Genomic DNA, 11155 nt, shown 5'->3' with positions numbered 1-11155 from the left:
TATCTCACAATCCGACGAGACTGCGGCTACAGTATTCGGGTTTATGCACATATGCTCGACTTTGAGGGCTAATGCGTCCATTTTAGCTTGCATCATGTCTATAGAGCTTAGTTCATGCACTCCTCCTTGGGCTTCCTTCTTCTCTACTGTTGCTCGTTCGACTCCCCATGATTGATGGTTTTGAGCCATATCTTCGATGAGGGCACTAGCTTCAGAGTAAGGTTTGTTCATCAGCGCACCGCCTGCGGCAGCGTCGATGGTCATCTTAGTTTTATAATGAAGTCCATTATAGAAGGTTTGAATGATTAACCAATTTTCTAAGCGATGATGTGGACATGCTCGTAACAACTCTTTATATCTCTCCCAAGTTTCGTACAACGATTCTCCTTGGTTTTGGGTAAATCTAGTTATATGGTTTCGAAGAACGGCGGTCTTACTTGGGGGAAAATATCTAGCAAGGAATACTCTTCTAAGGTTATCCCAAGTCGTAATGGAATTGGGTGGAAGGGAATCTAACCATGATAGGGCTTTATCTCTGAGGGAAAAAGGGAATAATCTTAAACATAATGCCTCAGGAGAAGCTCCATTGGTTTTAAAAGTGTCTGCTAATTGAAGAAAGATTTTTAAATGTTGGTTTGGGTTCTCAGTAGCGAGACCTGCGAATTGTCTCTGTTGCACTAGTTGTAATAGGGATGGTTTAAGTTCGAAATTATTAGCTGGGATGGTTGAGTTTACTATACAAGAACTAGGTTCTTCATTGAATGGTTGAGAGAAATCCTTAAGAGGTCTTTCGTTTTGATCTTCGGCCATAGCTCTCTTAATTCTATGAAAGAATAAACGTGCGCGAGCGTAACGTTCAGGTTCTGCCAGAGGATATACTAAGCTTAAACTTCCGGTGCTGCGAGTTCTTCGCATTGACCGGCGGGAAATAACCTGAGTCTAAACGATATAACAACAGGAAAATGAAATTTAACGAAATTGGTCCCCGGCAACGGCGCCAAAAACTTGATGCGTGCTTTTTGCAAGTGTACGAACGCGTCAGAGTAATATAAAAGATTGTCGAATCCACAGAGACCAAGTGTCAATCTATCGTTATCTGTTGTTATGGTGTTTATCCAAGGCGATTAAAATAGGTGTTTTTAGAGTATGCAATGAAAAGTAAAGTGTTGAATAAAGTTTAATTAATAAAGACAGGGTCGAATGTAATTCACATAATCAATTAATAATCCAAGTACTTGCTAATAGAACTTACTTATGGGCAATGTTTCCTACTTTGAAAAGAACTAATTTAACAGGAATTGTCGCTTTCGCGTATTCAAAACTGAGTTGTACTCCCTAATCAAACCCTCTTATTGTCACTTATAAAAAGGCGCACATTGCGTTAGAGTAGTAAACCTATTTTTAAGAAATATAGTATCTTGACTAAGTTGAAAAGTATTATAACCTGGATTTCTTAACCAAAAGAGGTTCTCACGAACCTGACTCTAAACTTATAAACGCATCCGAAAATAGTTTTAAAATCTCTTTTCTTCTTAAGTTAAAAACTCCTAATGAACTAAACAAAGCGCTTTCGCTGTTTTTGAAATAGTTAAAAACAATTAAGTTTAAAAAGACGTTGGACGGCTTTCGATCTTACCCAACGGAATTGAAGTGTGGGAAAACTTAAGTTGAAAGTTAGAATAGCCCTTAAGTGTTTCTACGAACAATTGTACGGATTATTGGTTCAATTACGATCCTTACATTCTAACCTTATAGATTTAGTTAGACATGGTAAAGTAAAAGTGCATTAATTTAAATAAAAGTAGTGCGAGTGCGGAAAGTAAATAAAAGTAGTGCGAGTGCGGAAAATAAATGAAAGTAGTGCGAGTGCGAGAAATAAATGAAAGTAGTGCGAGTGCGGGAAATAAATAAAGTAAAGCGAGTGCGGAAAATAAATGAAAGTAGTGCGAGTGCGAGAAATAAATGAAAGTAGTGCGAGTGCGGGAAATAAATAAAGTAAAGCGAGTGCGGGAAATAAATAAAGTAAAGCGAGTGCGGGAAATTAAAATAGATAAAGGCAAAGTAATAAAAACCTTCTCGATTACAGGCTCGACCACAGACTCGATTACACAATTGTGGTAACACCCCAATGTGAAGCGATTACCACTTTAAAATACTGAATATATGCCTAAGTGAAACAAAGTTGCTCTGAGTTTGCCTCTGCTCTAAGTTTGGATGCCTAAACAAGTGATTTCGAGTTTCTATTTATAAGCAAGTAAAAAGATGGAAATGACAAGGATGCGCTTCAACTTGAAAATGGGAGGGAAAACTTTTCCTCTTGTGGCGCCCGCCACAAGGCCAAATAGAGGCGCCTTAGTGGAAGTAGTGGGGAACGTGGCAGTTGAGGGAAGTTGAGCTAGGACACATCATGGCAGGGTCTATGGCGCCAGCCATGGTGGAAGCCACAAGTACAAAATGCTGAATTTTAGGGTTTTTAGCTCTTTTTCACTCTTTTTCTCGATCGGGGCTCCGATTAAAGTAAAAACCTAAAAACAAAGAGAAATATAGTAATAACACAATAAAATGACAATAAAACTACTAAAATGAATGCGAAATCGGAGTCGAAAATAGTGAATTTCAGTGTTATCATCAACGTCAATAACAACAACTGCAACAAAGAACGAACACCTACAACAATAACAATACCAACAACAATCATCATTAGCAGAATTTTAAGAGGAAGAAGGTCTCTTTTGACCCAATTCCTATGTCGTATGCGGAGCTGTATCTGTCGCTAGTTCTCAAGAACTTAATTCACCCGAGGAACCCACCGTAGATCCCAGAACCACTTCCCTAATGGTATAAACCTGAACATCGTTGTGCTTTTCATCAAGGAGCACCCGGACACGATATTGAAAATTGTTATCCATTGAAGTATGAGGTTCAAAAGCTTATGAAGAATGGTATGGTGTCCTTTAAAGACCGCGCGCCAAATGTGAAAGCAAACCCTTTGCCCGCTCATGGGAACTCTTCAGTGAATATGGTTGACGGTTGTCCTAGAGAATTCAAAGTTTTTGACGTCCGGTTTATCCGAAGATCTTTGGTGCAGATGCACAAGGATATCTGTTTTGTGAGTGACTGTGAACATGACCATGATGGTTGTGTTATTTGTAGTGTGAAACCAAGAGGGTGTGATATGGTGAAAAGGGACATCCAACATTTGATGGATGAAGGCATGATTCAGATTGTTCAATCCCGTCATGTAGATGACGACGCCAATGTCATAGTGCCCGTTTTTAAGCAACAAGAGCGGTTGGTAATCCCGTATGGTAGCAGCAACAATAAGAATGTCAGTCAAAGATCAGTATCGCCATTGGTAATATGGTTAGCGGGCCCAGTCCCGTATTCATCTAATAAGGCTGTACCATACCAGTACAATGCTACAATGATGAAGAATGGTCAAGATGTCCCGTTACCTACGACTAGTTCAGTAGTGAGAATTGCCGATGTAACGAAGGTGACCCACAGTGGTCGAGTGTTTGGGCCGGTGGTCCTAGAAAGTAAAGAGGAAAAAATTGTTGGTAAGAAGGAGGAGGTGCCTAATGTAGATCCGGTTGGCTGTTCAAAGGATAAGACTGGTGAATCCAGCAACTTGAATCTCAATGTTGTCTCTGCTTTTGAATTCTGAAGCGCACAGAGAAGCACTACAGAGAGTTCTTGAACAAGCATATGTAGAGCAAGATGTTACTGCGGATCAGTTTGATCACATTATGGCTAACATCACTTCATGCAATAATTTGAGCTTCTGTGATGAAGAACTCCCTGAAGAGGGAAGAAATCATAACCTGGCTTTGCATATTTCAATGAACTATAAGGAAGATGCTTTGTCAAATGTGCTTGTTGACACCGGTTCATCACTCAATGTACTTCCAAAGTCAACTTTGTCAAAGATATCCTACCAAGGAGCGCCCATGAGGTATAGCGGTGTAATCGTCAAAGCATTTGATGGTTCACGCAAGACAGTAATTGGTGAAGTGGACCTTCCAGTCAAGATAGGTCCGAGTGATTTTCAGATTACTTTTCAAGTAATGGATATCCACCCGGCCTACAATTGTTTATTGGGAAGGCCATGGATTCATGAGGCAAGGGTTGTTACCTCCACTCTGCATCAGAAATTGAAATTTATCAAGAATGGCAAGCTGATGATTGTTGGAGGAGAGAAGGTGTTGTTGGTTAGCCATCTGTCATCTTTCTCGTATGTTGAAGTTGAGGATGAGGTTGGAACTCCATTCTAAGCCCTGTCTATTGCTGATGAGAAGAGAGTTAGGACACCTATGTCCTCGTTGAAAGATGCTCAGAAGATTGTGGAAGAAGGTGCTGTTGATCAGTGGGGGCGTATGGTAGAGGTCTCCGACAACAAAGGCAGAACCGGTTTGGGGTTCCAGAAAGGCTCATCAATTGCAAGATCTGAAGATATACAACTCAACTTCCGTAGCGGAGGGTTCATTCATGGCGATGAACAACACTTAGCTGCTGTGCTAGAGGATAGCAAAGAGGATGACTACACCAACTTTGTAACGCATGAAAAGACATGCAACAATCGGATTGCCGTTGATATTCCTGTTATTTTGCATCGATCTAAGTAATTGCTTTTATATTTTAAAATCCTCCTCCTATTCCTAAGGGAGAAGCAAACATTCTTTAGGCATTTTCAATTTGATCATTAGTAAAATTAATTCTATTCATCCACATCTTTGATGTTTATTTTTACTTTTTGCTTTATTCTGAAAATGGTAATCACAAAAAATATAAATAAACAATATAATTGTCCATCTGCATAATATTTGGTCACAAATTCACTTCTCTAAAATCAAAATATCAAATCATTATGCAGGTTGGTTCCTAACCCCATTGAATACAATGATCCTTCTCCTTCTCCAAATTTTGAATTCCTTGTGTTTGAGGCCGATGAGGAAAGTAATGTATAAGTGAGTGATGAATTGTTTCATCTTCTTGAGCAAGATGAAAAGATTATTCAGCCGTTTGAAGAACAGATTGAGCTAGTCAACTTGGGTTCCGAGGATGATGTGAAGGAAGTCAAGATTGGGTCTCGATGTGTCCAGATGCTAAGAAGGGGTTGATTGATCTTCTTCGAGAGTATTCAGATGTGTTTGCTTGGTCCTATCAAGACATGCCTGGGTTGGATTCTGAGATTGTGGAGCATAGATTGTCGTTGAAGCCAGAATCCCGCCAATCAAGCAGAAGTTGAGAAGAACGCATCCTGATATGGCTGTGAAGATCAAAGAGGAAGTGCAAAAGCAGATTGATGCTGGTTTCCTTGTGACTCTTGAGTACCCGCAATGGGTGGCCAATATTGTGCCTGTGCCAAAGAAAGATGGAAAAGTCCGCATGTGTGTCGACTATAGAGATTTGAATAAAGCCAATCCGAAAGATGATTTCCCTCTACCACACATTGATAAGTTGGTAGATAATACTGCTAAATTCAAAGTCTCTTTGTTTATGGATGGATTTTCCGGATATAATCAGATCAAAATGGCACCAGAGGATATGGAGAAGACCACATTCATTACACCCTGGGGAACATTCTGTTATAGAGTGATGCCTTTCGGTCTAAAGAATGCTGGTGCAACTTACCAGAGAGCAATGACTACTCTTTTTCATGATATGATGCATAAAGAGATTGAAGTTTATGTCGATGACATGATTGCTAAATCAATTGATGAAGAGGAACATGTCGAGCATTTGTTGAAGCTATTCCACCGTTTGAGGAAGTATAAACTCCGCTTGAATCCCAATAAGTGTACTTTTGGTGTTCGTTCTGGTAAGTTGTTGGGCTTTATTATCAATGAGAAGGGTATTGAAGTTGATCCTGCCAAGGTCAAAGCAATACGAGAGATGCCTGCGCCCAAAACTGAGAAGCAAGTAAGAGGTTTTCTCGACCGCTTGAATTATATTTCTAGATTCATTTCCCATATGACTGCCACATGTGCGCCTATATTCAAGCTTCTTCGGAAAGATCAGTCTTGTGTTTGGACTGAAGATTGCCAGAAAGCTTTTGACAGTATTAAGGAATATTTGCTTGAACCTCCGATTTTGTATCCACCTGTTGAAGAAAGATCATTGACCATGTATTTGGCTGTGCTAGAAGATAGTATGGGTTGTGTTCTTGGTCAGCAAGATGAGACTAGGAAGAAACAATTTGCAATTTACTACCTCAGTAAGAAGTTCACCGTCTGTGAGACTCAGTATTCTATGCTTGAGAAGACTTGTTGCGCATTGGCTTGGGCTGCTAAGCGTCTACGTCAGTATATGTTGAATCATACCACTTGGTTGATATCCCAAATGGATCCAATCTAGTATATATTTGAAAAGCTTGCTTTAACTGGGAGGATTGCTCGTTGGCAGATGTTGTTATCAAAGTATGATATCGAATACCGATCTCAGAAAGTGCTTAAAGGTAGTATCTTGGCTGATCATTTGGCTCACCAACCAATTGAAGATTATTAGTCAGTGCAGTATGACTTTCTCGATGAAGAGATTTTGTACTTGAAAATGAAATATTGTGATGAACCATTGCTTGAAGAAGGGCCAGAACCTGGTTCCCGTTGGGGCATGGTATTTGATGGAGTTGTTAATCAATATGGAAATGGCATTGGGGCAGTGATTATTACTCCTCAAGGCACGCATCTACCATTTACATCTAGATTGACTTTCAAGTGTACAAACAACATGGTAGAATATGAAGCTTGCATTATGGGGCTTGAAGAGGCCACAAATCTCAGAATTAAGTATTTGGATGTCTTCAGTGATTCATCTTTGGTTGTGAATCAGATCAAAGGAGAATGGGAGATGAATCAACCCAGTTTAATACCATATAGAGATTATGCAAGGAGGATTTCAACTTTCTTTACAAAAGTTGAGTTTCATCATATCCCGCGAGATGAGAACCGGATGGCGGATGCTCTTGCAACATTGGCGTCGATGATTGTAGTGAAGTATTGGAATGAAGTGCTTAATCTATCTGTGATGCGTCTTGATAGGCCAGCTCATGTGTTTGCTGTTGAAGAGATCAAAGATGAGAAGTCGTGGTATTACGACATCAAATGTTTTCTCCAAAGTCAGATTTACCCGCCTGGGGCATCTGTGAAAGATAAAAAGACTTTGAGAAGATTAGCCGGTAATTTCTACTTGAATGGTGATATACTGTACAAGAGAAACTTCGACATGGTTTTGCTCAGATGCGTGGATAGACATGAAGCAGACTTGTTGATGACTGAAGTGCATGAAGGTTCCTTTGGTACTCATTCCAATGGACATGCAATGGCGAAGAAGATGTTGCGAGCAGGTTACTATTGGTTGACAATGGAATCTGACTGTTGCAAATTTATGAAGAAATTCCACAAGTGTCAAATTTATGCTGATAAGATCCATGTTCCTCCGACACTATTGAATGTTATCTCTTCCACATGGCCCTTCGCCATGTGGTTAATTGATATGATTGGGATGATTGAGCCCAGAGCTTCGAATGGACATCGTTTCATTTCGGTGGCAATTGATTACTTCACAAAATGGGTTGAAGCGGCATCATATGCAAATGTAACCAAGCAAGTTGTTATACGATTTATCAAGAATCAGATCATATACCGTTATAGTGTGCCAAGTAAGATCATTATTGACAATGGATCGAACTTGAATAACAATATGGTGGAAGCTCTTTGCAAAAACTTCAAGATTGCACATCATAATTCTTCTCCCTACACACCCAGGATGAATAGGGCTGTTGAAGCTACAAATAAGAACATCAAGAAGATTATCCAGAAGATGGTTGTCACATATAAGGATTGGCATGAGATGCTCCCATTTACTTTGTATGGGTATTGTACATCCGTCCGCACTTCAACAGGGACAACCCCTTTCTCTCTCGTGTATGGAATGGAAGCAGTGCTCCCCGTAGAGGTTGAGGTTCCTTCATTGCGTGTGCTCATGGAAGCCAAGTTAGCTGAAGCTGAATGGTGTCAGACCAGGTTTGACCAGTTGAATTTAATTGAAGAGAAGAGATTAACTGCCCTGTGTCATGGTCAATTATATCAGCAGAGGATGAAGAAAGCTTTTGATAAGAAGGTCAGAACTCGAGTGTTCAGAGAAGGTGACCTTGTGCTCAAGAAGATTTTGACGTTCAAGCCAGATTCCAGAGGAAATGGACCCCTAATTATGAAGGCCCATATGTTGTTAAGAGAGCCTTTTCAGGTGGTGCTTTGATTCTTACAACTATGGATGGTGAAGAGTTCACTCGTCTTGTGAATGCAGATGCAGTTAAGAAATATTTCACCTAAAAAAGAAAAGAACATCTCGCTAAGTTGAAAACCCGAAAGGGCGGCTTAGGCAAAAATGAACGTCTCGGTGGATTGAAAACCCGAAAGGGCGATCCAGGAAAAAATTAGAGACATAAAACAGAAAGAAATTCCCGATAAGTTTAGTATCCCACCTTGGGGCAACTTACGCAAAAATTAGGGATTATGGCAAGTAACCGCACTTTGCTAATATTCAGTGTTTTGAAGACTTGTTTGAGCACAAGGGTTGATGTCAGTTCATCTCCAGCAGCGGTCAAGAGCATAGTGGATATCAAGCGTTGGTAGAAGGATTAAGGATCATGTTTATTCAATGTAACCTTTTCCATGTAAATTACCATTTTCAACTTTGTAAAAATCTATGGAGTCTTGTCATTTACAAACTACCATTATATTAAATAAAGTTGAGCTTTTATCCAATTGTTTCTACTCTTATTTACTTCAGCCAATAGTTTTAAATTTTATTATGATCATTTTGAAATTAAAATTTCAAATCAAAATCAAGTTTTATTTAATATATAAAAGCAAGAATTTTTCCAAAGCAAGTAAAAGGAATATCAACAACATTTCAATGAATAGCCAGTCCTTAAGTGCGAAGCATCAGTGGTTCCCCAAGCAGTTAACCCTTTAGGTATCCCTAGACGTTAGTGTTGATTCAATTCCTCGGTGGAGTGTTTGATCCTCGGTGGAATTTCTTTATCCCCAACTGATTTGGTTGATCCAGATACCCTGCGGCGTGTTGTTTCCCCCGACAGAATTTCTGCTGTCCCCAACAGAGTTTTTGCCTTCTCCAGAGAAGTTCATATTTCCTCAGCAAGAGGGATCCTCAGTAGAGATGTTTGATCTTCCCTAGTGAATCGCTTTGGTGTCCACACTAATCGCCATTCAATGTGCTCCCAGTCAGAGTTTCCTCCTGGTTTCTGAGCAACTTTTGTTTTTGATTATTTCTCGGTAGGGTTGTCTCCCCATTTTTATGGTGTTGACCTAAAATTCCCCACAGATTGGATATTCTATCCTCAGCAGATCTCCTCCGTCCTCATCCAGGGTTGAACCTTTGGGATGTTGATCTCTCTGTTCTCCGACGGTTGTCTCCATATTTTATGGATTGACCGAGGATTGTACTGGTGGTTCAAACTCTTTGCGACACCTCTGTATCCTTTGTGATCGTTTTGCAAGAATAATTATCATATATACATATACATATACATATACATTCATATAATTTCATAATTTGCATATCCTGCATTTTCATATTTGATTTGTTTGAGATTCTTATTCTCTATTATGGCGATTATTTATCCCCATACCAAATCTGGCATCTGCCCTCCTTCAATTGTAGAGTGTGAGCTCCGTAAGCAGAAAGACTTTAACCTTTCTCCGTTTCCCCACTGAGTTTGTTTTCTCGTGGATGGTTGTTATTTCAGTTTCCTTTCTAGTAGATTTTCTGGATGGAATTACTCCCCTTGAGTTATATCCTCATTGGGTTGAGTCTTGATTGATTGTTTCTTTCTAGCTCTTACCTAGATAGATATTTTGGTCCCCTAAGAGTATATTACCCAGTAACTGGTAATATTCTTCTTAGTTTGCAGTTTGTTACTTCTTGCCCAATACCCGGAAAAAGTACCCTTCTTTCTCCTTAGTAGAGTCCCCAGGAAGTATATCCTTGATATGTTCATCCTAACTGGTGACAAATATCTTTCTTCCCCCTGCCCGAGTGTATCCTTGGTATGTTCACTTTAACTAGTGACGAATATTCTCATTTTTGGTATTCTACCCAGTAAAAAGGTAGTTGTAATCCCTATTTTGTTCCTCAGAGAGTTAATCCTTGATTTGTTCATCTTAACCGATGACTAGTTTTCTTCTCCTTGTGGTTTTCTACCCAGTAACCGGTAGTTGTAAATCCTACTTTTTTCCCATGTGCGGAGTCTATCCTTGATATGTTAACTTTAACTGGTGACATATTTTCTCTTCTTTAGTATTCTATCCAGTAACTGATAGATATAATCCCTACTTTATCCCCTTTTCAGAGTCTATCCTTGATATGTTCATCTTAACCTGTGACTGATTTTCTCTTTGATTGGTTTTCTACCTAGTAACCGGTAGTCGTAAATCCTATTTTGTCCCCTCGCAGAGTTAATCCTTGATATGTTCATCCTAACCGGTGACAGATTTTTTCTCCGACAGTTTTCTATCCAGCTTTCGATAGATGTAATTCCTACCTCTTGTTCAGTTGGTATATCCTTGATATGTTCATCCTAACTGATGAAGGGTATCCTCCTTGGCATTTCCATGCAAGTTTATCCTTGATATGTTCATCTTAACCGATGACTGATTTTTCTTCCCTGTTGAGTTTATCCTTGATATGTTCATCCTAACCGATGACGAATACTCTCACCTTTGGTCTTCTGCCCAGTAACTGGTAGTTGTAAATCCTATTTTCTACAGTTTTCCCCAGCAAGGCTATTCTTACCCAGTAACCGACAATGAATTTCCTCTCCTGGCGGTTCCCAGCGAGTCATCCTTGATATGTTCATCCTAACCGATGATAGATGTTCTCTCTGTCAGATCTTTATTATCTCCTTACCCAGTAACAGGTAGTAGATAATAGATTTTTTCTCCTCATGTATTGAAGTTTATCTTCCCTAGTTGAGTTGAGTGCGCATTTCCTTATTGAAATCGTTTTTTTTCTTTCTCCCCGCAGGAGTCAAGCATTTCAGTTTTATCCTGACTTACTTGTATCCCCTGCAGGTGTTGTTGTTTCCCCGACTGAGTCTTTCCATTTTGTGTGGAATCCCTCTAGTCCCCCC

The 11155-nt window shown here is 39.7% G+C and overlaps 1 non-coding gene across 1 annotated transcript; it reads left to right on the top strand.

Annotated features, from left to right (window-relative positions):
• Positions 1-319: 319 nt before the first annotated feature.
• LOC127124562 (small nucleolar RNA R71) lies at positions 320-426 on the top strand. The gene has a single exon (XR_007804039.1). It is a non-coding gene; the product is annotated as a small nucleolar RNA R71 (small nucleolar RNA).
• The last annotated feature ends 10729 nt before the right edge of the window (positions 427-11155 follow it).

This window comes from Lathyrus oleraceus, chromosome 2, assembly GCF_024323335.1.
Source record: "Lathyrus oleraceus cultivar Zhongwan6 chromosome 2, CAAS_Psat_ZW6_1.0, whole genome shotgun sequence".
Taxonomy (NCBI): domain Eukaryota; kingdom Viridiplantae; phylum Streptophyta; class Magnoliopsida; order Fabales; family Fabaceae; genus Lathyrus; species Lathyrus oleraceus.
Note: the sequence above shows the minus strand (reverse complement) of the source record. Positions and strands in the feature narration are given on the sequence as shown.